At 45.6% G+C, this 26,549-nt stretch overlaps 16 non-coding genes and 1 pseudogene across 16 annotated transcripts; all 17 read right to left on the reverse strand.

Annotated features, from left to right (window-relative positions):
- Positions 1–10,487: 10,487 nt before the first annotated feature.
- On the reverse strand, positions 10,488–10,651 carry LOC135030889 (U1 spliceosomal RNA). Its single transcript, XR_010226817.1, has one exon. It is a non-coding gene; the product is annotated as a U1 spliceosomal RNA (small nuclear RNA).
- A 670-nt stretch (positions 10,652–11,321) lies between these two features.
- Positions 11,322–11,484, reverse strand: LOC135030906 (U1 spliceosomal RNA). The gene has a single exon (XR_010226833.1). It is a non-coding gene; the product is annotated as a U1 spliceosomal RNA (small nuclear RNA).
- A 152-nt stretch (positions 11,485–11,636) lies between these two features.
- Positions 11,637–11,800, reverse strand: LOC135030896 (U1 spliceosomal RNA). Its single transcript, XR_010226824.1, has one exon. It is a non-coding gene; the product is annotated as a U1 spliceosomal RNA (small nuclear RNA).
- Positions 11,801–12,495: 695 nt separating this feature from the next.
- LOC135030882 (U1 spliceosomal RNA) lies at positions 12,496–12,637 on the reverse strand (annotated as a pseudogene).
- A 152-nt stretch (positions 12,638–12,789) lies between these two features.
- On the reverse strand, positions 12,790–12,953 carry LOC135030901 (U1 spliceosomal RNA). Its single transcript, XR_010226829.1, has one exon. It is a non-coding gene; the product is annotated as a U1 spliceosomal RNA (small nuclear RNA).
- A 670-nt stretch (positions 12,954–13,623) lies between these two features.
- Positions 13,624–13,786, reverse strand: LOC135030884 (U1 spliceosomal RNA). Its single transcript, XR_010226812.1, has one exon. It is a non-coding gene; the product is annotated as a U1 spliceosomal RNA (small nuclear RNA).
- A 152-nt stretch (positions 13,787–13,938) lies between these two features.
- LOC135030893 (U1 spliceosomal RNA) lies at positions 13,939–14,102 on the reverse strand. The gene has a single exon (XR_010226821.1). It is a non-coding gene; the product is annotated as a U1 spliceosomal RNA (small nuclear RNA).
- A 671-nt stretch (positions 14,103–14,773) lies between these two features.
- Positions 14,774–14,936, reverse strand: LOC135030910 (U1 spliceosomal RNA). Its single transcript, XR_010226837.1, has one exon. It is a non-coding gene; the product is annotated as a U1 spliceosomal RNA (small nuclear RNA).
- A 152-nt stretch (positions 14,937–15,088) lies between these two features.
- Positions 15,089–15,252, reverse strand: LOC135030891 (U1 spliceosomal RNA). The gene has a single exon (XR_010226819.1). It is a non-coding gene; the product is annotated as a U1 spliceosomal RNA (small nuclear RNA).
- A 661-nt stretch (positions 15,253–15,913) lies between these two features.
- On the reverse strand, positions 15,914–16,076 carry LOC135030883 (U1 spliceosomal RNA). Its single transcript, XR_010226811.1, has one exon. It is a non-coding gene; the product is annotated as a U1 spliceosomal RNA (small nuclear RNA).
- A 152-nt stretch (positions 16,077–16,228) lies between these two features.
- Positions 16,229–16,392, reverse strand: LOC135030888 (U1 spliceosomal RNA). The gene has a single exon (XR_010226816.1). It is a non-coding gene; the product is annotated as a U1 spliceosomal RNA (small nuclear RNA).
- A 2,621-nt stretch (positions 16,393–19,013) lies between these two features.
- On the reverse strand, positions 19,014–19,176 carry LOC135030885 (U1 spliceosomal RNA). The gene has a single exon (XR_010226813.1). It is a non-coding gene; the product is annotated as a U1 spliceosomal RNA (small nuclear RNA).
- Positions 19,177–19,328: 152 nt separating this feature from the next.
- Positions 19,329–19,492, reverse strand: LOC135030894 (U1 spliceosomal RNA). The gene has a single exon (XR_010226822.1). It is a non-coding gene; the product is annotated as a U1 spliceosomal RNA (small nuclear RNA).
- Positions 19,493–20,163: 671 nt separating this feature from the next.
- Positions 20,164–20,326, reverse strand: LOC135030909 (U1 spliceosomal RNA). Its single transcript, XR_010226836.1, has one exon. It is a non-coding gene; the product is annotated as a U1 spliceosomal RNA (small nuclear RNA).
- A 152-nt stretch (positions 20,327–20,478) lies between these two features.
- On the reverse strand, positions 20,479–20,642 carry LOC135030890 (U1 spliceosomal RNA). Its single transcript, XR_010226818.1, has one exon. It is a non-coding gene; the product is annotated as a U1 spliceosomal RNA (small nuclear RNA).
- A 670-nt stretch (positions 20,643–21,312) lies between these two features.
- Positions 21,313–21,475, reverse strand: LOC135030908 (U1 spliceosomal RNA). The gene has a single exon (XR_010226835.1). It is a non-coding gene; the product is annotated as a U1 spliceosomal RNA (small nuclear RNA).
- A 142-nt stretch (positions 21,476–21,617) lies between these two features.
- LOC135030897 (U1 spliceosomal RNA) lies at positions 21,618–21,781 on the reverse strand. Its single transcript, XR_010226825.1, has one exon. It is a non-coding gene; the product is annotated as a U1 spliceosomal RNA (small nuclear RNA).
- Positions 21,782–26,549: the final 4,768 nt, after the last annotated feature.

A 26,549-nucleotide genomic window follows, 5' to 3' on the forward strand; every position in this document is an offset into this window, starting at 1 on the left:
GCATCTAAATATCAATCCAATCGATATAACGACACCCAAGATACATAGTAGAAACTTTCCAACATCCATTATGACTCCTTGAGCCCAGTCTCCTAAACCGGAGAACCAATTTCGCGGGTTCAACCATGACACCCAACCAGTCAGCTCATTACCTACAGCAGCAAGGGTGAGATTGTGTTTTCGACGAAATTCCCACTTTAATTGCAGAATATCGTCCATCTTTTGGTCTATGACCTCTACCGGATCCTCGGTTCTATTTGTGATATACGTGCAACACTTTATGCCGTACTGTGTTGCCAATGTAACACAATATCCGCCTGTTACTGCTGTAAGATAATTAAGAACCATCCTATGCTGAACTAGTTCTGTTTTGTAAGCTTGAAGTTCTCTTCCAGTGTATCTAAACGTGTCATCATACATTTCAGTGATATTATCTAACAAATTGGCGAGTGCGGAAATGTATCTATAATTCATCACACCTCGAGCGGTGCGAGTGAAATCTAACGCTACCAGAACCTGAATCCCGGTGGATTCATGGATAAGATCAGAGGCCGGATGCTCTAACCTTTCTGACAGTTGTCTTTTAACTCGGTGCTCGTAATGAGTGTGAGTATAAGGAGCTTGGGCACCACGGTGTATGTCCTTCATTTTGTCATGTGTAACAGTCATCACTTCAGGCAATACTTTTCCAATATAACACAATCCTTCAGAGTTTGGGGCAAGCCACTTGTACGCCTTTCTCCCGCATATGAAATATGCATCATCGGGGAGAACATATGGGACGGAGAAGGACATGACCATGTTACAAACCTTCCAGGTGAAATCTCCTGACCCTAATTCTTCCATCTGCCTAATGCACGTATCGGTTTGTACGATATGTGCACAGTATCCTGGTGATACCTCTCCAACTCTAGTAATCCTATTTCCTAAGGTATATCGATACCGAAAAGATTTTCCTCTACTGGCTATGTGGCGTACGAGCTCTGTATCTGTAGGCATTCTATCTGCTCTATGTGAAAAGGTCATGGTAAGGTTGCTCCATGACACTTCCCAATTTCCCGGTTTTCTGGGATTGGAGATGTTAAAACATATGAGGGACCTATCCACATGGTATTGGTGGAGCTTCAAACTAGGAGGGCTGGAGATGTTAAACCTCCGGTCCACCGGTCTCCCACCACTTAGCTCAAGTACCTCCCCTAACGTTAAAGGAAATGGTACTAGCCCTGATTTGCTGTGACCCTGAGGTACTTGAGAGCATACCCAACAATCTGTTTGGTTTAACACGTTACCCACTAAGGAGTGATAGTCACTCAATGGATGCCGGTCCATATGGATATTAAAACTAGATTGGCATTTCTTTATGCATCCATCTTCAACCAGATTATCACAGAGCCTACAGATACAATTTTCTTCAGCTAACAATCCATCACAATTTCTTCTATCGGATCGTTTTCTGATACTCGCCTTTGCTTGTTGGTTTGGTTGATCTTGGAAAACTACGCCTCCATCATCATAATCGGAACCCATTCCAGAACCTCTCTCGACCTCTATGGTACTCTCGCCGGAACAGACTGCTCTGGTCAACATCATGGTTAACATCAAAATCCGGATCACAGTCTCTTGGGGCAAGTCCATCTTTGAGGAGGAAATAGAGAAGAATGAGAAGGGGGAAAAAAGAAATTTTAAGGGAGAGGGGATGGGGAGTGGAGAAAACAATAAAAGGGAGAGGGGAGTCGACAGCTGCTTTCGATCTTCAAGGCTCAGGTGCCGCCTCAGTCCTCCTGGAACAGACACTCTAGTGATACAACCTCTACCGTCTGTTCCTTATCACGGGACTTCTCTGGATCAGCAACCTTCTTGCAGTGGGATGAATGGACCCAAGTCTCTCTCTCAGCAACCTTCAATGCTGTGGTGCTAGTCAATAAGACCTGGTATGGTCCTTCCCATCTATCAATAAGACAACCTGAGCGTAGAAAATTTCGTATCATTACATAATCCCCAGGTTCAATGTCATGACAATTACTATCTGGTAAATCAGGAATCACCAACTTCAGATTATCATTTTGATTCCTCAACTGCTTACTCATGTTAATCAAGTATTTTACAGTTACTTCATTGTTACATTTCAAATCATCCTGAGGGTTAATCATGACATGCGGTTGTCGACCAAACAGAATTTCAAAAGGAGACAGATTAAGAGGGGACCTGGGAGTGGTTCTGATGCTATACAAAACAATGGGTAAAGCTTCTGGCCACGCCAATCCTGTCTCTGCCATTACTTTACTCAATTTATTTTTAATAGTGCTGTTCACTCTTTCGACCTTCACACTCGCCTGTGGACGGTACGGAGTGTGCAGCTTGCTATCAATTCCCATCAATTTACACATTCCTTGAAAGACATCACCGGTAAAATGGGTACCCCTATCACTTTCAATGATTCTAGGGATACCATATCTACATACAAATTCCTGCACAATTTTCTTAGCTGTAAACATAGCGGTATTTGTAGCTGCTGGAAAAGCTTCGACCCAATTCGAGAAAACATCTATACAAACAAGTACATATTTCAAATTTCTACATGGGGGTAATTGAATGAAGTCAATTTGTATTACTTGGAAAGGGCCGCCGGCAGGTGGGATATGGGATGGTTCTGTAGGTATTGCCTTTCCAATATTCTTTCTCAGACAGGTAAGGCATGACATTGCTCTTTTACCCGCATGAGAGGAGAATCCTGGGGCGCACCAGTATGCTCTTACCAATTTGCACATCCCCTCCTTGCCTAGATGAGTCAGCCCGTGAGCTGCTTCAGCCAGACATGGAAGGTATGCCCTGGGGGCCACTGGTTTACCATGTCCATCCGTCCAGAGCCCTGAGGACTCCTGGCCATATCCCTTTGCCTTCCAGACTGCTCTTTCCTGTGTGGAACACAAATTCTGCATCTCACACAACTTCTGTGTGTTGATGGTATTAAATACCATCAACTGTGTGGTGTCTGTCCGTGTGGGGGTAGCAGCTGCAAGCTTTGCGGCTTCATCTGCTCGGCTGTTACCAAGGGATACTGGGTCTTGACTATATGTATGTGCTTTACATTTGATAACAGCCACTCTGTCGGGTTCCTGTATCGCTGTTAGAAGCCTTTTTATGTGAGCTGCATGCGCTATCGGTGTACCAGCTGCCGTCATGAAATTTCTGAGACGCCATAGCGCTCCGAAATCATGTACTACCCCGAACGCGTATCTAGAATCGGTGTAGATATTGGCAGACTTACCCTTAGCCAATTCACATGCTCTGGTTAGGGCGACCAGTTCAGCAACCTGGGCTGAGTGAGGTGGGCCTAGTGGTTCCGCTTCTATGGTGTCTTGGTCATCTACGACTGCGTATCCAGTACACAAGTCTCCCGAGTCTGACTGTCTGTGACAACTACCGTCCGTGTAGAACGTGAGTTCTGCATCTTCTAGTGGATTGTCACTGATGTCAGGCCTTGCGGTAAAATTTTGGGTCAAATATTCCATACAATCATGTGCATCTTCCTTTGCATTAAATCCTCCTTCCCCATCACTCTCACCTCCCACCCTTTGTGCCTGACCAGGCACACCTGGGAGAAATGTCGCAGGGTTTAATGCACTGCATCTCCTTATGGTGATGTTTACGGGGGCCATTAATGCCAATTCCCATCTTGTAAACCTTGCTGATGAGACGTGTCTGGTTTGGGCAGAATTCAATAAGGCAGATACCGCATGCGGTGTATGGATTGTGAGGTTGTGGCCTAGCACGACATCTTCGCTTTTTGTCACTAGCAATGCTATCGCCGCAACGCTACGCAAGCATGTGGGGAGGGATCGCGCTACCGTGTCTAGCTGAGCGCTGTAGTATGCAATTGGCCTGCTGGCATCACCGTGTTTTTGTGTTAGTACACCTGCTGCGCACCCAGCACTTTCTGTTCCGTATAGTTCAAAGGGTTTCCCATAGTCTGGCATACCTAGTGCTGGTGCCTGCGTTAGGCACTGTTTGAGTCTCTCAAATGCTGTTTCGGATTCGTCTGTATGCGAAATCCGATCAGGTTTGTTTGAGGAGACCATTTCCTGCAAAGGTAGCGCCAATATGGAAAACCCTGGGATCCAATTACGGCAATACCCACACATTCCTAAAAACGTCCTGATCTGTTGCTGGGTTTGTGGCAGTGTCATGTCTCTAATGGCTTGGATTCTATCAGCGGTCAGGTGTCTCAGTCCTTGTGTTAGACAGTGTCCCAAGTATTTTACCTTAGCTTGGCATAATTGCAACTTGTCTTTGGAGACCTTGTGACCTGTATCTGAAAGATGAAACAGGAGCTGTTTCGTATCCTTCAGGGATGCCTCCAATGAATCAGAACACAGTAGTAGATCATCCACGTACTGTATCAACACTGATCCACTTTCCGGTTGGAAAGACTGTAAACAATCATGCAAAGCCTGAGAAAATATACTTGGACTATCTATGAAACCTTGGGGTAACCGAGTCCACGTGTATTGGACTCCTCTGTATGTGAATGCAAACAAATATTGGCTGTCAGGGTGCAGAGGTACCGAAAAGAAAGCGGAGCAGAGGTCAATAACAGTGAAAAATTTGGCAGTGGGAGGAATTTGCATTAGGATGACAGCTGGATTAGGCACTACGGGGAACTGACTCTCAACTATTTTGTTAATCCCCCTTAGATCCTGCACTAGCCTGTAACCCCTCCCCCCACTCTTTTTAACAGGGAAGATGGGACTATTTGCTGTGCTGGACGTTCTTACTAGAATGCCCTGTTGTAGCAAGCGCTCTATTACGGGAAAAACTCCTAACTCCACCTCTGGCTTCAGAGGATACTGTGGGATTTTTGGAGCTATCCTACCATCTTTTACTTGCACAACTACTGGAGCTACATTTGCCATTAACCCAGTGTCCTGTCCATCTTTTGTCCAAAGCGACTCTGGTATCTGAGATGTCATCTCTTCTACTTGGGATGGATTCCTATTTGTCATAATGGAATGTGACATTAATTTTGATGGGGAGTCTAACATGTCTCGTACTTCCTGAGCGTGATTCTCAGGGATGTCCAAGAATACACCTTCAGGAGTACAATAAATGACGCAACCCATTTTACATAGTAAGTCTCTACCCAGGAGATTAGTTGGTGCAGATGCAGCCAGCAAAAAGGAATGCTTGGTATGCAAAGGCCCTATTGTAATCTCGGCTGGTTTGCTAACAGGGTAGTGCTGGACTACTCCTGTTACTCCCATGGCTGGAATTGTCCTACCAGTGGTTCTCATGCCCACTGTCGAATTTATCACTGACTTGGCCGCCCCTGTGTCTACAAGAAAGTTTAAAGTTTTACCAGCTACATTGATTGCAATCTCTGGTTCGCTTCCAAGACTGGCAATCAACTTAACTGGCTGCAGATTACAGGTATGGCCACACCCCTATTGGGTATGCTGACCTCCCTGAATCCCATTGGCAGCAACTACTTGTGGGGGAGTTAGCTGGGAACTACCAGAGGCATGCCAATCTCTGTTCGGGGGATATCTTTTTGTTTCCCCTGTATGTGGCTCAAAACTCCGCCTCTGTGGACCCTGCTCCCAATGTCGTGTGTTGTGTTGTTGTCTAGGGGGTTGAAAAGATCTTTGTACATTCTTTGTTCTACATTCTCGTGCATAGTGTCCCGGTCTGTTACAAGAAAAACATGTTATTACACTTGCCTTACCCACAGGATTTGGTGGTACATACGCAGGCTGCCTTGTGGTCAGCGCCTGTATACTTACGGACATCAACTTATCACTTTGCGACTCCCTGTGCCTAGTGATATTTCTGTCGTGATCAATAGCAGCCTCTCTCAAGGTGGACACTGACAGACCTCGCCAACATGGCTGCGTGGTCTGTACCCTAGCTTTTAATGTTTCTTTCAAACCATCCATCAGTACAGATACTGCTACTTCTCGATGGTTTGGGTTGGTCTTAATGTCTTCTATACCAGTGTACTTTGCCATTTCTAATAGTGCCCGGTGAAAATATTCTGTTGCCGTTTCGGACTCCTTTTGCTTAATGGAAAATATTTTATTCCATTTAACAACGGCTGGGAAATACTCTTTTAGCTGTAAATTTATCCTTTTTACATTATCCTTGTTGTACACGTCTGTAAGCGGTACATCTTTATCCAATGCACAATCAGCTAAAAATTGAGTTGCATCAACATTGGAAGGTAAACAAGCTCTTAGCAGTATCTGCCAATCCTTGTTGTTGGGTTCTACAGTGTTACCTAAATCCCTGATGTATTTTTGGCTAGCAACTAAATCCTTCCTGGGGTCAGGAAATTCGGACACTATTGTTCTTAATTCCATTCTGGAAAATGGAGTGTACATGGCAATGTTCCTTATGGGAGTGGCTCCAGACACATCTGTTTTTCCATTGGGAACTGCTATTACCCTTACAGGAGCAATTCTAACAGCCTCTTCCTGTGTAGATTCTACTGCTTGTTGTGGTACAATTGTTTCAGTGTAGTGCATGGTGCCGTACTTACCCGTTGACACGACCTCACCTATCCCTCCGCTAGGGGCTTTCACTAATCTCGTGGGTGTCGCTGTGCCTACTGTGGTCTCTGCTATGGTGGCCGCAAGAGAGAGAGCTGAAATTGTTGCTGAATCGTCTTCTTGATCACACTCCTGAGGAAGGTTCACAACAGGGTACAACTTGCACGGGTTAATACTTGCATGAGTTATTTGGTTAACATCATTAACATTTACAGTGTTACTAAGAGTTTGTGTTTTACAACCCAGTGCGTTTCTCTCCGCAATCAACTTCTCTCCTGCAATGTATGGTGGGGGAGGAGCTGTGGCAATCAGCTTCCTGACTGCCCCAGATCCTGCCGCCAGAGCCAACCCTCTCTGTATCTCACCTTCCTGGTGCCATAACTGTAAACAATCATGATGCTGAATTCGTCTCTTTGCTGATTTTACGAGACATATCCTCCTCCTTAAATTTTGTAACACTTCTGGACTGAAGCTACCTATTCTTGGGAATTTGTCCCTGTCTTGTACAGTCATTCTCTCCCATTCATCACATAAAACCTCTGTGTGACTACCGTATTTTTCACACATTACATATCGTGCCGACCCAACTGGTCGGTTCACAGAATCAACTTGAACCAGGGTTGATCGCCCCCTACCTGAGCAACTGGCCCCCATAGTCTGCAGGTGTTGCTTAGTCCTCCTTGGATCTCTGTATCAAGGTTTTCAGCAAGCCTTTACAGACAACCAAATTACTCCACAGTAGGCCGGCGGTGGCGGTTTACCGAGTACCCCACTCACTCGCCCACCTCGACCAATACGACCTGATCACACCGACGTGGTGCTGGCGTACTCGATACAGGGCCCCTATGGAACCTTCAGTTTACTGGAACATATGAGGGTTACCCGCAGGACACTTACTCTTTCCAGTAAAGGTGGGGTTGTTAGATAGTTCCTGAGTGACCAGCGAACTTCCCTTCCAAAAATAAAAAAATTACACAAATCACGTCAGAATGTACAAATAGCGTTTGTGACCACTTTACTCTAATGGTATTAGGTCAGATTACTAACTACTGCACACAATTACGTGCGGTCCAATCGTTCAGTACACGAGCACTACTTGTCATGTACTGAAAGACCAATGGAATCGATGTTTCCGGCCGCGATTCCTTCAGCAAGAGCTTATGGCCTATATGGGTTCTGCACCAACACCCCAGGCGTTGTGCCACTGGACTTTTATAGCGGACCTTTTACCTTACGACCTCCTGGTCTTGTTCCTTATGACCTCCTGGTCTTGTTACCTTATGACCTCCTGGTCTTGTTCCTTATGACCTCCTGGTCTTGTTACCTTATGGTCCGCTATACTCTAATGCTCAAATATTATTTAACCAGGGATGCCTCCCTAGCCACCGTATATGTCACTTACACGTATGTCCCTTGACGAGTACCCGGCTTTCCTTTTGGTTCCACCTTAAAGTTATATAAACTTTTGTATACAAAACACACTCACTCAACACATGTACACTTTTGTTTCTATATCTATTTCTGCGCAGAAATTGTCTTTAGGCCAAAAGTGTTACCAATTAGGAGCAGGATCTGTTAAACTAAATTTCAGATTTTTCCAAAAATAGATTTGCGTTATTTACCGCGTCGCGTTATCTACCGCTGTGCGTTAATTATCGCCTTTGCGTTACTTCACTTTATCACAACTTGAGCTACGTGGGCGTAACCGGACGCTACGTTGCGTAATGAACGCTGCGTGCGTCTGCCTTTGGATTGCGTACGCTAGTCTTTGTTAGCGACACGTGTACGCAATATAAAGATCCACCGTAACACAATATATTTTTATCAATGTAAATGATCCCTGATCATCTACCGCAATCCACACTGACTGCCTTGTATCTCAGACAAACCGTGTGTTTGTTCTATACTTTAACTATTACCTCTACTATGAAATAACAGCAAATCTCTTTTTAGCACTTTCTATCAACTATAAAATTGGCAAACAGGAATAGTGATATACGAAAATGAAACAGAAATGCAGATATATGCGTGCGTACGCAAGACAAAAGAAAAATAAACAGTTTTAAAAGACACAAGCGTTTTGTTCTTACTTCCGGTTACCGGGTTCCTTCAGCACTCTTTATCTAAGCGAAGCAGACGCTTATCCCGCCAGCACTATGAGACAATCTCCCACCCTTTGCTGGGGGATAATGTCTGCTGATCTACCTAGTGCAGATGTGAGAAGTATAGGACGAGGCCCCCAATTGACAATGCTAAATTCCTTGTCGTATAAACAACCCTTTATGAAGCTAAGAACACTGTACGCTGTTTACTTAAGAAGTACCGTAATGGTACGCTATTGGCGTAGCGATCGCTCAGCCGTAGGCGAGACGCTCAAGCGTCACGTTCGCTCACGGCCCAGTGATCACAGGACACGTTATTGGCTATGTCTAGGGGAATGATTCGCTGTAGCGTAGCGTACGCTCGAGACCACGAGGAGGTCACCAGCGATGCAGACGCTCACAACACTATACCTTTATGTTAAAACCTTATACCAATGAAATACACTGAATACCTTAATGTGAGTACAGGGTGTAAATGCAACCTTGTGTAACCTGACTAACTACAAAGCTGCTTGAGCGTCACCGACGCTCAAGTGAACACTTAACACTATAGAAAATACACTGATACTGGTTTAGGTTCCAAAGCCTATTAACTGTATTATATCTAATATACTTGTAAAAAGGGGATAACAGTACAAATGATACACTACAATATAACAGAGACTTCCTAACCACAGAACTAAACAATAAATACAAAAAGACAATACTACACTGACCTAAATGCAATACAGTACAATACTATAATACTATGAGAGATATAAGAGAAAAGAGGAGAGAGAGAGAGAGAGAGAGAGAGAGAGAGAGAGATGGAGAGAAATTGGCTCACAGAAAGACAATGATTACGGAGAGAAACTTACGCACAAAGGGTATGATCGCCTGCGCCTCGATATCCAGCTCCCGGCTATCAGCAGATAACCGTTGATGAGAGAGTGAGAGCTGGATGTGGTCGGCCTGCCTATTTATGCCCCACACACAATGCAATCTCCTGGTCCTACAATCCCATTGTCCATTGGCCGAAGGAATTCGGCCCTGCATCATAACAAAAGGTCATAGGGTGATTCATACAGGTGGGCTGTGACGATTTCCAACAGCTCAGGTGGGTGGGAAACTGGGTTTCCCGCCGCATACCTGAGTATGTGTAAATAATAGAAATGGACATAAACTTCTTATGTCCATAACTATTCGCACGAGCGATTAATACGCTCCAAACCAACACCGGAATATTGCTAATTAAATACTCTTCCGATGGGTACCAAACACTGCTGTATGATTCCTGTTAGACCCTTCGTACGATACAAAGAGGGATTCCTCAGCTCTGGGACATTGTATTTTAACCAAACTTTCAGAATCTATCAATGGGACCATGATCTATAAACTACATTAATTGTGAAAATATGTAACGAATGAGTCGCACGCTACGACCACATAAACTCTACCGTAAATACGCATACCGCGCCTGCGTGTGCACGCTATTGCGGGTATGCGCTTCCACGGGAGAGCGTACGCACACGCAGCGCGGACCAGTGTGCGGTGCAAATATGGCAACGTGCATTGAGACATTTTTCTGACTTTGACACTATGTATTGGGTTTCACTAACAAGCACATTGGAAGACTTGACTACTGTTAAAAGACATGCATTACATGGTATAGAGCCACAAACCACAATGTAGTAAAATAAAAACAAACTTACATGTGCTAGAGCTGGGGAGGGTCGCTGCTCGGGCAGCCCCCTGTCAAGTGAAGGAGATCCAACTGAGGCAGCACAAGGGAACTCTCGAAAGAAGAACAAGGCTAGAGGAAAATCTGAGACAAAGAAATCTGACTTTTACCAGAGCTGACCAGAGGAAAGCACAAACACAGTCCCCCACTACCACAAATAATGCAGTCGAGTTTCCCACATTTGTGGAAATCACAGGGGTCAGCATACCCAGAATGCAATGAATGAACCTCACCCTGGGAGAACAATCTTCATGACCATGGTATCTCCTATGCAAAATAAGTATGATTTGGGATAGGGTTGGGGAGGGCCGCTGCTCAGGCACATCTCTGTCAAGTAAAGGAGATTCAACTGAGGCAGCACAAGGGAACTCTCATCTGGGGACAACAACTGCAGGGAGAACACATATTTTCAGATGAACATGGGAGGGCAGAAGGCTACCTAATACTGAAGCACCCCCAAACAACAAACAAAATGCAACAACTAGTGCAAGCATTCCTGGGGGAAGGCCTGCAGCAGATGGATTTGCATATGGTGATGTCATCCAAGCAGTGGGTCAAAGTTGGCTTCAACCCTCGTCTGCATATGAAAAGAGAAAAGGGGCGTGCAGGGCATGGCAGCCTTTTGCTGCGCTTGGATGACCTCTAGCTCGCATTAAACACCTCCACCCTCCTTCGGTGTGGGGCTCATGTTGGCTATGCCCCAGCCCCTGAAGCATTCAAGCTGATTTCTTGCAGCAGTTGGCACTGTAACAGCTCCAGAGCTGCTCTGTAAGGCAAATAAAAGGGTGTGGGACCTGCAGCACTACCTGTAGTTCGCATTGTGCGTTGGAAGGCAAAAAGTAAGCAGACGGGAGAAGACAGGATAGTGCGCAAGGGCATAGAAGGGAGCGGCTCAAGAAAAGAGAAGTGGAAACAGACAGCAAACTAGGCTGGAGAGAGACCTGAGACAAAGAGATCTGAATTATACGAGAGCCGACCAGGGGAAACACAAATTCTGCAGTCAAGTTTCCCACATTTGGGGAAATCGCAGGAGCAGCACACCCAGAGTGCAATGGGTGAGCCTTGCCCTGGGAGAAGCACCTTCATGATCACAGTATCTCACCTGGCAGGTAAGTAGGAGTTGGGCTAGAGCTGGGGAGGGTCGCTGCTTGGGTACCCCCCTGTCAAGTGAAGGAGATCCAACTGAGGCAGCACAAGGAAACTCTCGAAAGAAGAACAAGGCTAGAGGAAGATCTGAGACAAAGAAATCTGACTTTTACCAGAGCTGACCAGAGGAAAGCACAAACACAGTCACTCACTACCACAAATAATGCAGTCAAGTTTCCCACATTTGGGGAAATCACAGGGGTCAGCATACCCAGAATGCAATGAATGAACCTCACCCTGGGAGAACAATCTTCATGACCATGGTATCTCCTATGCAAAATAAGTATGATTTGGGATAGGGCTGGGGAGGGCCGCTGCTCAGGCACATCTCTGTCAAGTAAAGGAGATTCAACTGAGGCAGCACAAGGGAACTCTCATCTGGGGACAACAACTGCAGGGAGAACACATATTTTCAGATGAACATGGGAGGGCAGAAGGCTGCCTAATACTGAAGCACCCCCAAACAACAAACCAAATGCAACAACTAGTACAAGCATTCCTGGGGGAAGGTCTGCAGAAGACGGATTTGCATACGGTGATGTCATCCAAGCAGTGGGCCAAAGTTGGCTGGAACCCTCATCTGCATATGAAAAGAGAAAAGGGGTATGCAGGGCATGGCGGCCTTTTGCAGCGCTTGGATGACCCCTAGTTCGCATTAAATACCTCCACCCTCCTTCTATGTGGGGCTCATGTTGGCCATGCCCCAGCCCCTGAAGCATTCAAGCTGATTTCTTGCAGCAGCTGGGCACTGTAACAGCTCCAGAGCTGCTCTGTAAGGCAAGTAAAAGGGTGTGGGCCCTGCAGCACTACCTGTAGTTTGCATTGTGCATTGTAAGGCACAAAGTAAGCAGACGGGAGGAGAAGTCAGGATAGTGCACAAGGGTATAGAAGGGAGGGGCTCAAGAAAAAAGAAGTGGAAACAGACAGCAAACTAGGCTGGAGAGAGACCTGAGACAAAGAGATCTGAATTATATGAGAGCCGACCAGGGGAAACACAAATTACGCAGTCAAGTTTCCCACATTTGGGGAAATCACAGGGGCAGCACACCCAGAGTGCAATGGGTGATCCTTGCCCAGGGAGAAGCAACTTCATGATCATAGTATCTCACCTGGCAGGTAAGTAGGAGTTGGGCTAGAGCTGGGGAGGGTCGCTGCTCGGGCACCCCCCTGTCAAGTGAAGGAGATCCAACTGAAGCAGCACAAGGGAACTCTCGAAAGAAGAACAAGGCTAGAGGAAAATCTGAAAAAAAGAAATCTGACTTTTACCAGAGCTGACCAGAGGAAAGAACAAACACAGTCCCCCACTACCACAAATAATGCAGTCGAGTTTCCCACATTTAGGGAAATCACAGGGGTCAGCATACCCAGAATGCAATGAATGAACCTCACCCTGAGAGAACAATCTTCATGACCATGATATCGCCTATGCAAAATAAGTATGATTTGGGATAGGGCTGGGGAGGGCCGCTGCTCAGGCACATCTCTGTCAAGTAAAGGAGATTCAACTGAGGCAGCACAAGGGAACTCTCATCTGGGGACAACAACTGCAGGGAGAACACATATTTTCAGATGAACATGGGAGGGCAGAAGGCTGCCTAATACTGAAGCACCCCCAAACAACAAACCAAATGCAACAACTAGTGCAAGCATTCCTGGGGGAAGGCTGCAGCAGATGGATTTGCATATGGTGATGTCATCCAAGCAGTGGGTCAAAGTTGGCTTCAACCCTCGTCTGCATATGAAAAGAGAAAAGGGGCGTGCAGGGCATGGCGGCCTTTTGCGGCAATTGGATGACCCCTAGTTCGCATTAAACACCTCCACCCTCCTTCGGTGTGGGGCTCATGTTGGCTATGCCCCAGCCCCTGAAGCATTCAAGCTGATTTCTTGCAGCAGCTAGGCACTGTAACAGCTCCAGAGCTGCTCTGTAAGGCAAGTAAAAGGGCGTGGGCCCTGCAGCACTACCTGTAGTTCGCATTGTGCGTTGGAAGGCACAAATTAAGCAGACGGGAGAAGTCAGGATAGTGCGCAAGGGCATAGAAGGGAGCGGCTCAAGAAAAAAGAAGTGTAAACAGACAGCAAACTAGGCTGGAGAGAGACATGAGACAAAGAGATCTGAATTATACGAGAGCCGACCAGGGGAAACACAAATTATGCAGTCAAGTTTCCCACATTTGGGGAAATCGCAGGAGCAGCACACCCAGAGTGCAATTGGTGAGCCTTGCCCTGGGAGAAGCACCTTCATGATCATAGTATCTTACCTAGCAGGTAAGAAGGAGTTGGGCTAGAGCTGGGGAGGGTCGCTGCTCGGGCACCCCCCTGTCAAGTGAAGGAGATCCAACTGAGGCAGCACAAGGGAACTCTCGAAAGAAGAACAAGGCTAGAGGAAGATCTGAGACAAAGAAATCTGACTTTTACCAGAGCTGACCAGAGGAAAGCACAAACACAGTCCCCCACTACCACAAATAATGCTGTCAAGTTTACCACATTTGGGGAAATAACAGGGGTCAGCATACCCAGAATGCAATGAATGAACCTCACCCTGGGAGAACAATCTTCATGACCATGGTATCTCCTATGCAAAATAAGTATGATTTGGGATAGGGCTGGGGAGGGCCGCTGCTCAGGCACATCTCTGTCAAGTAAAGGAGATTCAACTGAGGCAGCACAAGGGAACTCTCATCTGGGGACAACAACTGCAGGAGGTACACATATTTTCAGATGAACATGGGAGGGCAGAAGGCTGCCTAATACTAAAGCACCCCCAAACAACAAACCAAATGCAACAACTAGTGCAAGCATTCCTGGGGGAAGGCCTGCAGCAGATGGATTTGCATATGGTGATGTCATCCAAGCAGTGGGTCAAAGTTGGCTTCAACCCTCGTCTGCATATGAAAAGAGAAAATTGGCATGCAGGGCATGGCGGCCTTATGCGGTGCTTGGATGACCCCTAGTTCGCATTAAACACCTCCACCCTCCTTCGGTGTGGGGCTCATGATGGCTATGCCTCAGCCCCTGAAGCATTTAAGCTGATTTCTTGCAGCAGCTGGGCACTGTAACAGCTCCAGAGCTGCTCTGTAAGGCAAGTAAAAGGGTGTGGGCCCTGCAGCACTACCTGTAGTTTGCATTGTGCGTTGGAAGGCACAAAGTAAGCAGACGGGAGAAGTCAGGATAGTGCGCAAGGGCATAGAAGGGAGCAACTCAAGAAAAGAGAAGTGGAAACAGACTGCAAATTAGGCTGGAGAGTGACCTGAGACAAAGAGATCTGAATTATACGAGAGCCGACCAGGTGAAACACAAATTATGCAGTCAAGTGTCCAACATTTGGGGAAACCGCAGGAGTAGCACACCCAGAGTGCAATGGGTGAGCCTTGCCCTGGGAGAAGCACCTTCATGATCATAGTATCTCACCTGGCAGGTAAGTAGGAGTTGGGCTAGAGCTGGGGAGGGTCGCTGCTCGGGCACCCCCCTGTCAAGTGAAGTAGATCCAACTGAGGCAGCACAAGGAAACTCTCGATAGAAGAACAAGGCTAGAGGAAGATCTGAGACAAAGAAATCTGACTTTTACCAGAGCTGACCAGAGGAAAGAACAAACACAGTCCCCCACTACCACAAATAATGCAGTCGAGTTCCCCACATTTGTGGAAATCACAGGGGTCAGCATACCCAGAATGCAATGAATGAACCTCACCCTGGGAGAACAATCTTCATGACCATGGTATCTCCTATGCAAAATAAGTATGACTTGGGATAGGGCTGGGGAGGGCTGCTGCTCAGGCACATCTCTGTCATGTAAAGGAGATTCAACTGAGGCAGCACAAGGGAACTCTCATCTGGGGACAACAACTGCAGGGAGAACACATATTTTCAGATGAACATGGTAGGGCAGAAGGCTGCCTAATACTGAAGCACCCCCAAACAACAAACCAAATGCAACAACTAGTGCAAGCATTCCTGGGGGAAGGCCTGCAGCAGATGGATTTGCATATGGTGATGTCATCCAAGCAGTGGGTCAAAGTTGGCTTCAACCCTCGTCTACATATGAAAAGAGAAAAGGGGCGTGCAGGGCATGGCGGCCTTTTGCGGCACTTGGATGACCCCTAGTTCGCATTAAACACCTCCACCCACCTTCGGTGTGGGGCTATGCCCCAGCCCCTGAAGCATTCAAGCTGATTTCTTGCAGCAGCTGGGCACTGTAACAGCTCCAGAGCTGCTCTGTAAGGCAAGTAAAAGGGTGTGGGCCCTGCAGCACTACCTGTAGTTTGCATTATGCATTGGAAGGCACAAAGTAAGCAGACGGGAGAAGTCAGGATAGTGAGCAAGGGCATAGAAGGGAGCAACTCAAGAAAAGAGAAGTGGAAACAGACAGCAAACTAGGCTGGAGAGAGACCTGAGACAAAGAGATCTGAATTATACGAGAGCCGACCAGGGGAAACACAAATTATGTAGTCAAGTGTCCAACATTTGGGGAAACCGCAGAAGCAGCACACCCAGAGTGCAATGGGTGAGCCTTGCCCTAGGAGAAGCACCTTCATGATCATAATATCTCACCTGGCAGGTAAGTAGGAGTTGGGCTAGAGCTGGGGAGGGTCGCTGCTCGGGCACCCCCCTGTCAAGTGAAGGAGATCCAACTGAGGCAGCACATGGAAACTCTCGAAAGAAGAACAAGGCTAGAGGAAGATCTGAGACAAATAAATCTGACTTTTACCAGAGCTGACCAGAGGAAAGCACAAACACAGTCCCCCACTACCACAAATAATGCAGTCGAGTTTCCCACATTTGGGGAAATCACAGGGGTCAGCATACCCAGAATGCAATGAATGAACCTCACCCTGGGAACACAATCTTCATGACCATGGTATCTCCTATGCAAAATAAGTATGATTTGGGATAGGGCTGGGGAGGGCTCAGGCACATCTCTGTCAAGAATTTATAAAGTCTATACATATATATAACCAAATGTCAATATATATATATAGAACCCAGCGCTCCTATCAAAACTTATCTATTTCACCAATTTGTTGCTTATTTAATCTTTATACATCTATTAATTTTCACCATATATTATAAAATGCTGCTCCCATAGGTAGTACTGTTCTACCAATAATAAACCAAATTTTAAAGATAATCACACTTGTTATCAAGGGAGCGCAAAAAATAAAATATACAAGCTCTTTATTTTTAAAAAATATATATAGACAGAAGAAACACACATTCAATAAATTACAATGGAGTCAACATATATAGGCACCACTATCCATATCTAAATGTAATCAGGATCTATTTCATATTGCCCTTGATGACAACGGAATGTTTATTAAAGTGTCCAAAAAATCCTCCTGGATACAGCTGTTGTAATTTAATCGTTACTTTCCAATTGTAATTGATACATTAAATTCCTTCTTGTGGATGAACAGCAACAGTTGTAACCAACGCCTCTTATTTACTGCAGTTAAAGTTCATATGTAACTCACGTGAGTAATGAAAGAAAACAGGGGGAGAGCGCTGTGATGGTTGGTGAAACACAGCGGTATGCTACGACCCCCGTTAACCGTGGCTGGATCTTATTGGCACTCGCGGTCGGGATATTTCTCCCTGCCGTGGGGTAGAGACCTCCTTTTGCTCGGTCTCAAATTGCTTTTTCCCCTTCACCGCTGTCTTTACATCAGACGTCCGCCGTGATGTAGCTCGTTCATGAACGGGCTTATATCTCAGCAATCAGAGTGTCCGGTAATCACCTTCCTTACGCGTTTCTCCGCTGTTATCCAAGAGCGGTTTCGTCAGAGGATACATCAGCAGCCTAGCAGGCTCTTTTTAAAATGCACCGGACCAATAGTATTACTAATTAGTTGATTGGATACATACATGTACTAATTGGATGCATACATGTAATGACTCACATATGGAACAACTTTCTAATTGCAATTGCACATATAAAGGCATTTCATAATATAAAAATAAGCAACATGGTGATTAAAAATAATAATAAAATAAGCAACAAGGTGGTTTAAAAAATAACAGAAAATATATAATCTATATACAGATTAACCTATAATCTTTCAATCAATACCTCATATCTATAATCACATATACATAATTCAGAGACTCAGCACTAAGGATCCCCATTTACTTATATAAAACCTTTTAGGGTAACATAAATCCATGCCACTACTAAAGCAGTTCTTGTGGCGCAGGGGAAACATCACCTGCACTCTATGCAACTAGTCCCATGTTCGAATCCAACCTGCTCAGCTTAACATCCATATTATTTATTTACTTTTAATGGGATCATTCTATCAATTCATTTTTACCTTTAATTTTTGTTAATATTATTTCTATATTTCATTATTTTAACCCCTGGAATAATTACATTGCTGTTTAAACAACAAAAAGAATTGAAGAAAAAATAAATATTAAACAGACAATTTAAGGATTCGAAGATTTAAATATTTAAAGATTTTAAAATTTAAAACAGGGAGGGGGGGGGAGGGAGGGTGGCCTTTTGGGAGAAGGAGGGGAAAAAAATAAAAATAGAAAAAAAAATATATATATAGAACCAAGAGAAAGTGTAAAAAGAGGATGGAGGAAGAAATCTGATGTTCATCATTACTAGTGGATTTTACTAAGGAACTTTAAAGGAATACACACAACAGGATTATACAGTTTCATCCTAAGAGGAAAGCTGTTTCCAAAATAGCTACTTCTAATAATTTTGTTTATTTATTAAACATACAATAAATGGATATTCAATAAATAATATATTAGGTAAATCAATAGATAAAATCTTCAGAGACTGCCAATGTTGTTCAGTTCGATGCTCTCATTCAGACCATCAGGTGTAAGGGTACCCAAAGAAAAAATCCAAAATGCCTCCCTTGTCAAGTAAAGGAGATTCAACTGAGGCAGCACAAGGGAACTCTCATCTGGGGACAACAACTGCAGGGAGAACACATATTTTCAGATGAACATGGGAGGGCAGAAGGCTGCCTAATACTGAAGCACCCCCAAACAACAAACCAAATGCAACAACTAGTACAAGCATTCCTGGGGGAAGGCCTGCAGCAGATGGATTTGCATATGGTGATGTCATCCAAGCAGTGGGTCAAAGTTGGCTTCAACCCTCGTCTGCATATGAAAAGAGAAAAGGGGCGTGCAGGGCATGGCGGCCTTTTGCGGCGCTTGGATGACCCCTAGTTCGCATTAAACACCTCCACCCTACTTCGGTGTGGGGCTCATGTTGGCTATGCCCCAGCCCCTGAAGCATTCAAGCTGATTACTTGCAGCAGCTGGGCACTGTAATAGCTCCAGAGCTGCTCTGTAAGGCAACTAAAAGGGTGTGGGCCCTGCAGCACTACCTGTAGTTCGCATTGTGCGTTGGAAGGCACAAAGTAAGCAGACGGGAGAAGTCAAGATAGTGCGCAAGGGCATAGAAGGGAGTGGCTCAAGAAAAGAGAAGTGTAAACAGACAGCAAACTAGGCTGGAGACAGACATGAGACAAAGAGATCTGAATTATACGAGAGCCGACCAGGGGAAACACAAATTATGCAGTCAAGTTTCCCACATTTGGGGAAATCGCAGGAGCAGCACACCCAGAGTGCAATTGGTGAGCCTTGCCCTGGGAGAAGCACCTTCATGATCATAGTATCTTACCTAGCAGGTAAGAAGGAGTTGGGCTAGAGCTGGGGAGGGTCGCTGCTCGGGCACCCCCCTGTCAAGTGAAGGAGATCCAACTGAGGCAGCACAAGGGAACTCTCGAAAGAAGAACAAGGCTAGAGGAAGATCTGAGACAAAGAAATCTGACTTTTACCAGAGCTGACCAGAGGAAAGCACAAACACAGTCCCCCACTACCACAAATAATGCTGTCAAGTTTACCACATTTGGGGAAATAACAGGGGTCAGCATACCCAGAATGCAATGAATGAACCTCACCCTGGGAGAACAATCTTCATGACCATGGTATCTCCTATGCAAAATAAGTATGATTTGGGATAGGGCTGGGGAGGGCCGCTGCTCAGGCACATCTCTGTCAAGTAAAGGAGATTCAACTGAGGCAGCACAAGAGAACTCTCATCTGGGGACAACAACTGCAGGAGGTACACATATTTTCAGATGAACATGGGAGGGCAGACGGCTGCCTAATACTGAAGCACCCCCAAACAACAAACCAAATGCAACAACTAGTGCAAGCATTCCTGGGGGAAGGCCTGCAGCAGATGGATTTGCATATGGTGATGTCATCCAAGCAGTGGGTCAAAGTTGGCTTCAACCCTCGTCTGCATATGAAAAGAGAAAATTGGCATGCAGGGCATGGCGGCCTTTTGCGGCGCTTGGATGACCCCTAGTTCGCATTAAACACCTCCACCCTCCTTCGGTGTGGGGCTCATGTTGGCTATGCCCCAGCCCCTGAAGCATTCAAGCTGATTTCTTGCAGCAGCTGGGCACTGTAACAGCTCCAGAGCTGCTCTGTAAGGCAAGTAAAAGGGTGTGGGCCCTGCAGCACTACCTGTAGTTCGCATTGTGCGTTGGAAGGCAAAAAGTAAGCAGACGGGAGAAGTCAGGATAGTGCGCAAGGGCATAGAAGGGAGCGGCTCAAGAAAAGAGAAGTGGAAACAGACAGCAAACTAGGCTGGAGAGAGACCTGAGACAAAGACATCTGAATTATACGAGAGCCGACCAGGGGAAACACAAATTATGCAGTCAAGTTTCCCGCATTTGGGGAAATCACAGGGGCAGCACACCCAGAGTGCGATGGGTGAGCCTTGCCCTGGGAGAAGCACCTACATGATCATAGTATCTCACCTGGCAGGTAAGTAGGAGTTGGGCTAGAGCTGGGGAGGGTCGCTGCTCGGGCACCCCCCTGTCAAGTGAAGGAGATCCAACTGAGGCAGCACAAGGGAACTCTCGAAAGAAGAACAAGGCTAGAGGAAGATCTGAGACAAAGAAATCTGTCTTTTACCAGAGCTGACCAGAGGAAAGCACAAACACAGTTCCCCACTACCACAAATAATGCAGTCGAGTTTCCAACATTTGGGGAAATCACAGGGGTCAGCATACCCAGAATGCAATGAATGAACCTCACCCTGGGAGAACAATCTTCATGACCATGGTATCTCCTATGCAAAATAAGTATGATTTGGGATAGGGCTGGGGAGGGCCGCTGCTCAGGCACATCTCTGTCAAGTAAAGGCGATTCAACTGAGGCAGCACAAGGGAACTCTCATCTGGGGACAACAACTGCAGGGAGAACACATATTTTCAGATGAACATGGGAGGGCAGAAGGCTGCCTAATACTGAAGCACCCCCAAACAACAAACCAAATGCAACAACTAGTGCAAGCATTCCTGGGGAAGGCCTGCAGCAGATGGATTTGCATATGGTGATGTCATCCAAGCAGTGGGTCAAAGTTGGCTTCAACCCTCGTCTGCATATGAAAAGAAAAAAGGGATGTGCAGGGCATGGCGGCCTTTTGCGGCGCTTGGATGACCCCTAATTCGCATTAAACATCTCCACCCTCCTTCGGTGTGGGGCTCATGTTGGCTATGCCCCAGCCCCTGAAGCATTCAAGCTGATTTCTTGCAGCAGCTGGGCACTGTAACAGCTCCAGAGCTGCTCTGTAAAGCATGTAAAAGGGTGTGGGCCCTGCAGCACTACCTGTAGTTTGCATTGTGCGTTGGAAGGCACAAAGTAAGCAGACAGGAGAGGTCAGAATAGTGCGCAAGGGCATAGAAGGGAGCGGCTCAAGAAAAGAGAAGTGGAAACAGACAGCAAACTAGGCTGGAGAGAGACCTGAGACAAAGAGATCTGAATTATACGAGAGCCGACCAGGGGAAACACAAATTATGCAGTCAAGTGTCCCACATTTGGGGAAATCGCAGGAGCAGCACACCCAGAGTGCAATGGGTGAGCCTTGCCCTGGGAGAAGCACCTACATGATCATAGTATCTCACCTGGCAGGTAAGTAGGAGTTGGGCTAGAGCTGGGGAGGGTCGCTGCTCGGGCACCCCCCTGTCAAGTGAAGGAGATCCAACTGAGGCAGCACAAGGGAACTCTCGAAAGAAGAACAAGGCTAGAGGAAGAAATGAGACAAAGAAATCTGACTTTTACCAGAGGAAAGCACAAACACAGTCCCCCACTACTACAAATAATGCAGTCAAGTTTCCCACATTTGGGGAAATCACAGGGGTCAGCATACCCAGAATGCAATGAATGAACCTCACCCTGGGATAACAATCTTCATGACCATGGTATCTCCTATGCACGATAAGTATGATTTGGGATAGGGCTGGAGAGGGCCGCTGCTCAGGCACATCTCTGTCAAGTAAAGGAGATTCAACTGAGGCAGCACAAGGGAACTCTCATCTGGGGACAACAACTGCAGGGAGAACACATATTTTCAGATGAACATGGGAGGGCAGAAGGCTGCCTAATACTGAAGCACCCCCAAACAACAAACCAAATGCAACAACTAGTGCAAGCATTCCTGGGGGAAGGCCTGCAGCAGATTGATTTGCATATGGTAATGCCATCCAAGCAGTGGGTCAAAGTTGGCTTTAACCCTCGTCTGCATATGAAAAGAGAAAAGGGGCGTGCAGGGCATGGCGGCCTTTTGCGGCGCTTGGATGACCTCTAGTTCGCATTAAACACCTCCACCCTCCTTCGGTGTGGGGCTCATGTTGGCTATGCCCCAGCCCCTGAAGCATTCAAGCTGATTTCTTGCAGCAGCTGGGCACTGTAACAGCTCCAGAGCTGCTCTGTAAGGCAAGTAAAAGGGTGTGGGCCCTGCAGCACTACCTGTAGTTTGCATTGTGCATTGGAAGGCACAAAGTAAGCAGACGGGAGAAGTCAGGATAGTGCGCAAGGGCATAGAAGGGAGCGGCTCAAGAAAAGAGAAGTGGAAACAGACAGCAAACTAGGCTGGAGAGCTCTTCTGTCTATATTTTGCAAACCTGCTCTTGTCCTCTCCAGCTGCTCCATGTAGATTTGACGTCTGGAAAGGTGCATAACCTACTGACAAGCAGGCACACTCCTGCATGAGTTTTCTCTCTCACTAGCTGGATGATACACAATCATTTGCATGTGCTCCACCTCCGACACACGACCCACCCAACCACCCAGTGACCAGAGCCACCCACAAGCCAACTGGCTCCGTGACTTAATTTGCACAGTGCAGTCATCCAGGCAGCATGTCCTTCTCAATGGAATAATCTCTGGTTCCATGGAATCTTCCGCATTGGAATGCTGCGGAACAAAAAGGATTTAAACATTCAGCTTGCTAGCATTCAATGTACCTGCGGCTTGGCTCTAGCACATGGGTCTTCATCCTGTGGCCCTCCAGCTGCTGTGAAACTACACATCCCAGCATGCCCTGCCACAGTTTTGCTATTAAGGTATGCTAAAACTGAGGCAGGGCATGCTGGGATGTGTAGTTCCACAGCAGCTGGAGGGTCGCAGGTTGAAGACCCATGTTCTAGCATGCCTGTTCTATGATGCATGTTCCGTGATGTCACAATCAGCTTGGAATGGGGTATCTAGCAGGCATTTGCTGACAGCCACTTGAGAGAGACACACATCAGGAGATGCAGCATATCGGAGGTCTTCGATGCCTTTCCAGCAAATGCACACCACCTGCTGCTGGTCTGGACACAAAACAATGCCCACAATCGAAGTCCCAAAATGCCCAACTACAGGATTCATGTAAGTAGTGAATTTAGGAATGAATTTAGAAGTAGGAAATTAAGTTAGTTCACAAGTACATTCAAATTCAGATCTAAAGTCTAGGTAGGCCTCACGTCCTGGCAGCCCCCAGCATTTAAAAATGCCTTGATTAGAGGTAGGGAATTAAATGGAGATAAGAAGTAGACGCAAAATAAGACTCCACAGAGCAGTTATCAGGTGTCTTTATCAATTGTTGCATTTAAAAAATCAAGCAATTAGGGAACACAATGTTGCAACAATGTAACCCTATTTGCAAAATAGTACTAAATAAGTTTGTCGATGTAAGACATTTGCAAAGGCACATTTAAAACACGCTGGAAAATGCAACTGAATCTGTTTTTGGAGGCTAGAATAGGAAATGTGCATCGGTCCAACAAGAACTGAAAGCTCTTCTACCATCTTCCTTTTCTGAAAAGCCATTTAATATATGGTTCCCAGATAGGGGACATATCAGATATTGCCTTTCAAAAGCAGCAAATATCATACCACTTCTATTGCCATCAAAGATAAACATTGATTGTTTTCAGATATTGGATTGAAAAAGCAGTCTTTATTGACATAAAGAAGCAAAAAAACATACATAAACATTACACACATAAGTACTGTGTTGCAGCACAGATAAAACACAATACAAATGCTGTCGGTATAGTACAGTTCAAGAACTACAGCACAGGCCAGCCTACACTATAAATCATGAACTGCACTATACATTTAAACTATACAATAATACAACAGTTAATAAGGCTATGTGTGTGGAGTGTAAGAGGGTGAGGGAATCACAAGCCCGAAGCTTTATTGAAAGACAGACACATATAAAGGGAGGATTAATAAATACAAAGATATCCTTTACTATAGAATGTAGTCCAATCCGGTCTTTCAACTCTTCCACAACTGAAAAACGGATAGTGTTCCCAAGCCTTCCATCCTGGAATATCTTCAGTCTCTCGCCAATGAAGAAAACAATCCCTCCAGCAGACTCTTCAACCACGATACAAGATCACAGCCAAAAGTGCGAGAAGCAACTACACTTGCGTTTAACCAAAATGGCTAAAACTTAGTGAAGGAAAGTGCAGTGCACCAAAACATAAGCTGACACAATCATGGAGAATGCGCCAGCATATATGCTCTTCTATCTATATTTTGCAAACCTGCTCTTGTCCCCTCCAGCTGCTCCATGTAGATTTGACGCCTGGCAAGGTGCATAACCCACTGACAAGCAGGCACACTCCTGCATGAGTTTTCACTCTCACTAGCTGGATGATACACATTCATTTGCATGTGCTCCACCTCCGACACACCGCCCACCCAACCCCCCAGTCACCAGAGCCACCCACAAGCCAACTGGCTCCGTGATTTAATTTGCACAGTGCAGTCATCCAGGCAGCATGTCCTTCTCAATGGAATAATCTCTGGTTCCATGGAATCTTCCGCATTGGAATGCTGCGGAACAAAAATGATTTAAACATTCAGCTTGCTAGCATTCAATGTACCTGCGGCTTGGCTCTAGCACATGGGTCTTCATCCTGTGGCCCTCCAGCTGCTGTGAAACTACACATCCCAGCATGCCCTGCCACAGTTTTGCTATTAAGGTATGCTAAAACTGAGGCAGGGCATGCTGGTATATGTAGTTCCACAGCAGCTGGAGGGTCGCAGGTTGAAGACCCATATTCTAGCATGCCTGTTCTATGATGCATGTTCCGTGATGTCACAATCAGCTTGGAATGGGGTGTCTAGCATGCATTTGCTGACAGCCACTTGAGGGAGACACACATCAGGAGATGCAGCATATCGGAGGTCTTCGATGCCTTTCCAGCAAATGCACACCACCAGCTGCTGGTCTGGACACAAAACAATGCCCACAATTGAAGGCTCAAAATGCCCAACTACAGGATTAATGTAAGTAGTGAATTTAGGAATGAATTTAGAAGTAGGAAATTAAGTTAGTTCACAAGTACTTTCAAATTCAGATCTAAAGTCTAGGTAGGCCTCACGTCCTGGCAGCCCCCAGCATTTAAAAATGCCTTGATTAGAGGTAGGGAATTAAATGTAGATAAGAAGTAGACACAAAATAAGACTCCACAGAGCAATTATCAGGTGTCTTTATCAATTGTTGCATTTAAAAAAATCAAGCAATTAGGGAACACAATGTTGCGACAATGTAACCCTATTTGCAAAATAGTACTAAATAAGTTTGTCGATGTAAGACATTTGCAAAGGCGCAAACAAAACACGCTGGAAAATGCAACTGAATCTGTTTTTGGAGGTTAGAATAGATGCAGGATCAAGTAGCTCAATGGGTAGGGTATTTGATTAGAATTCAACAGGTTATAGGTTTGAATCCTGGGTATGATAGTTTGAGGTGTTATTTAATAAAGTATGTTTATATATTAGTCACACATGGCTTACTTGTACAAATGGCATGTCACCAGTTAGTGCTGACTGCTGATATGCCATTTGCACAAACACGCCATGTGTGACTGTATATGCATTTAAGGAGGGCACCCCGGCAATACCACAAACCATTGAGTGTCAAGTATACTAGATATATCTTCATATCTCATGTGCTTTCTCTGAGACCAATCTTGTTATGCCCCTTCCCCACAAGGCATGCGCCTTTTGTCCATATTGCAAAAATGGGGAGGGGGGGGGGGCATATAATTATCTGTCACAGGGCACCAAAAAGTCTAGTTATGGCTCTGGTATGCATTATGTAATCTGGCAGACCATATCTCCAACACTGGCTGGTTGGAATAGAAATCCGGTTATCTATGTGAGCAAATGACCATCAACGATTTACTCTCAAACACTAGAAAATGGACAAAAATGGTCCCTCAAACAAATTGGTTAAATTTTGGGTTTAACCAATTTGTGTAATGACCATTTTTGACCACTTTTCTAGTGTTTGGGAGCAAATGGTTAATTGACATTTGCTTCTATACATTACCAGATTTTCATTCCATCCATCCAGACTGGATAGATAGCCTGACAGATAATTGTGTAGTGTACGCCCAGGATAACTGTCAGTTGTGCTTTCTTTTATGACGGCACATCCAGAGCAAGCACTGCCCACTCATGCATAGTTGTCAACTGATGTGAAGTTCCAGGGGGCAATCTCAGTTATAAAGAAAAGTATCTGGAAATTGTCCCTAGTTTAAAAAAAAATTAAAAAAAATTGATCAACTCCATTTATTTAGTATGATATCCCAGGTGATAGGATGCCGGCAGTCAGAACAACTATACCATACCCAGGATTCAAACCTATAACTACCATACCCAGGATTCAAACCTATAACCTGTTGAATTCTAATCAAACACCCTACC

Source organism: Pseudophryne corroboree, unplaced genomic scaffold (assembly GCF_028390025.1).
Source record: "Pseudophryne corroboree isolate aPseCor3 unplaced genomic scaffold, aPseCor3.hap2 scaffold_507, whole genome shotgun sequence".
Lineage (NCBI taxonomy): Eukaryota > Metazoa > Chordata > Amphibia > Anura > Myobatrachidae > Pseudophryne > Pseudophryne corroboree.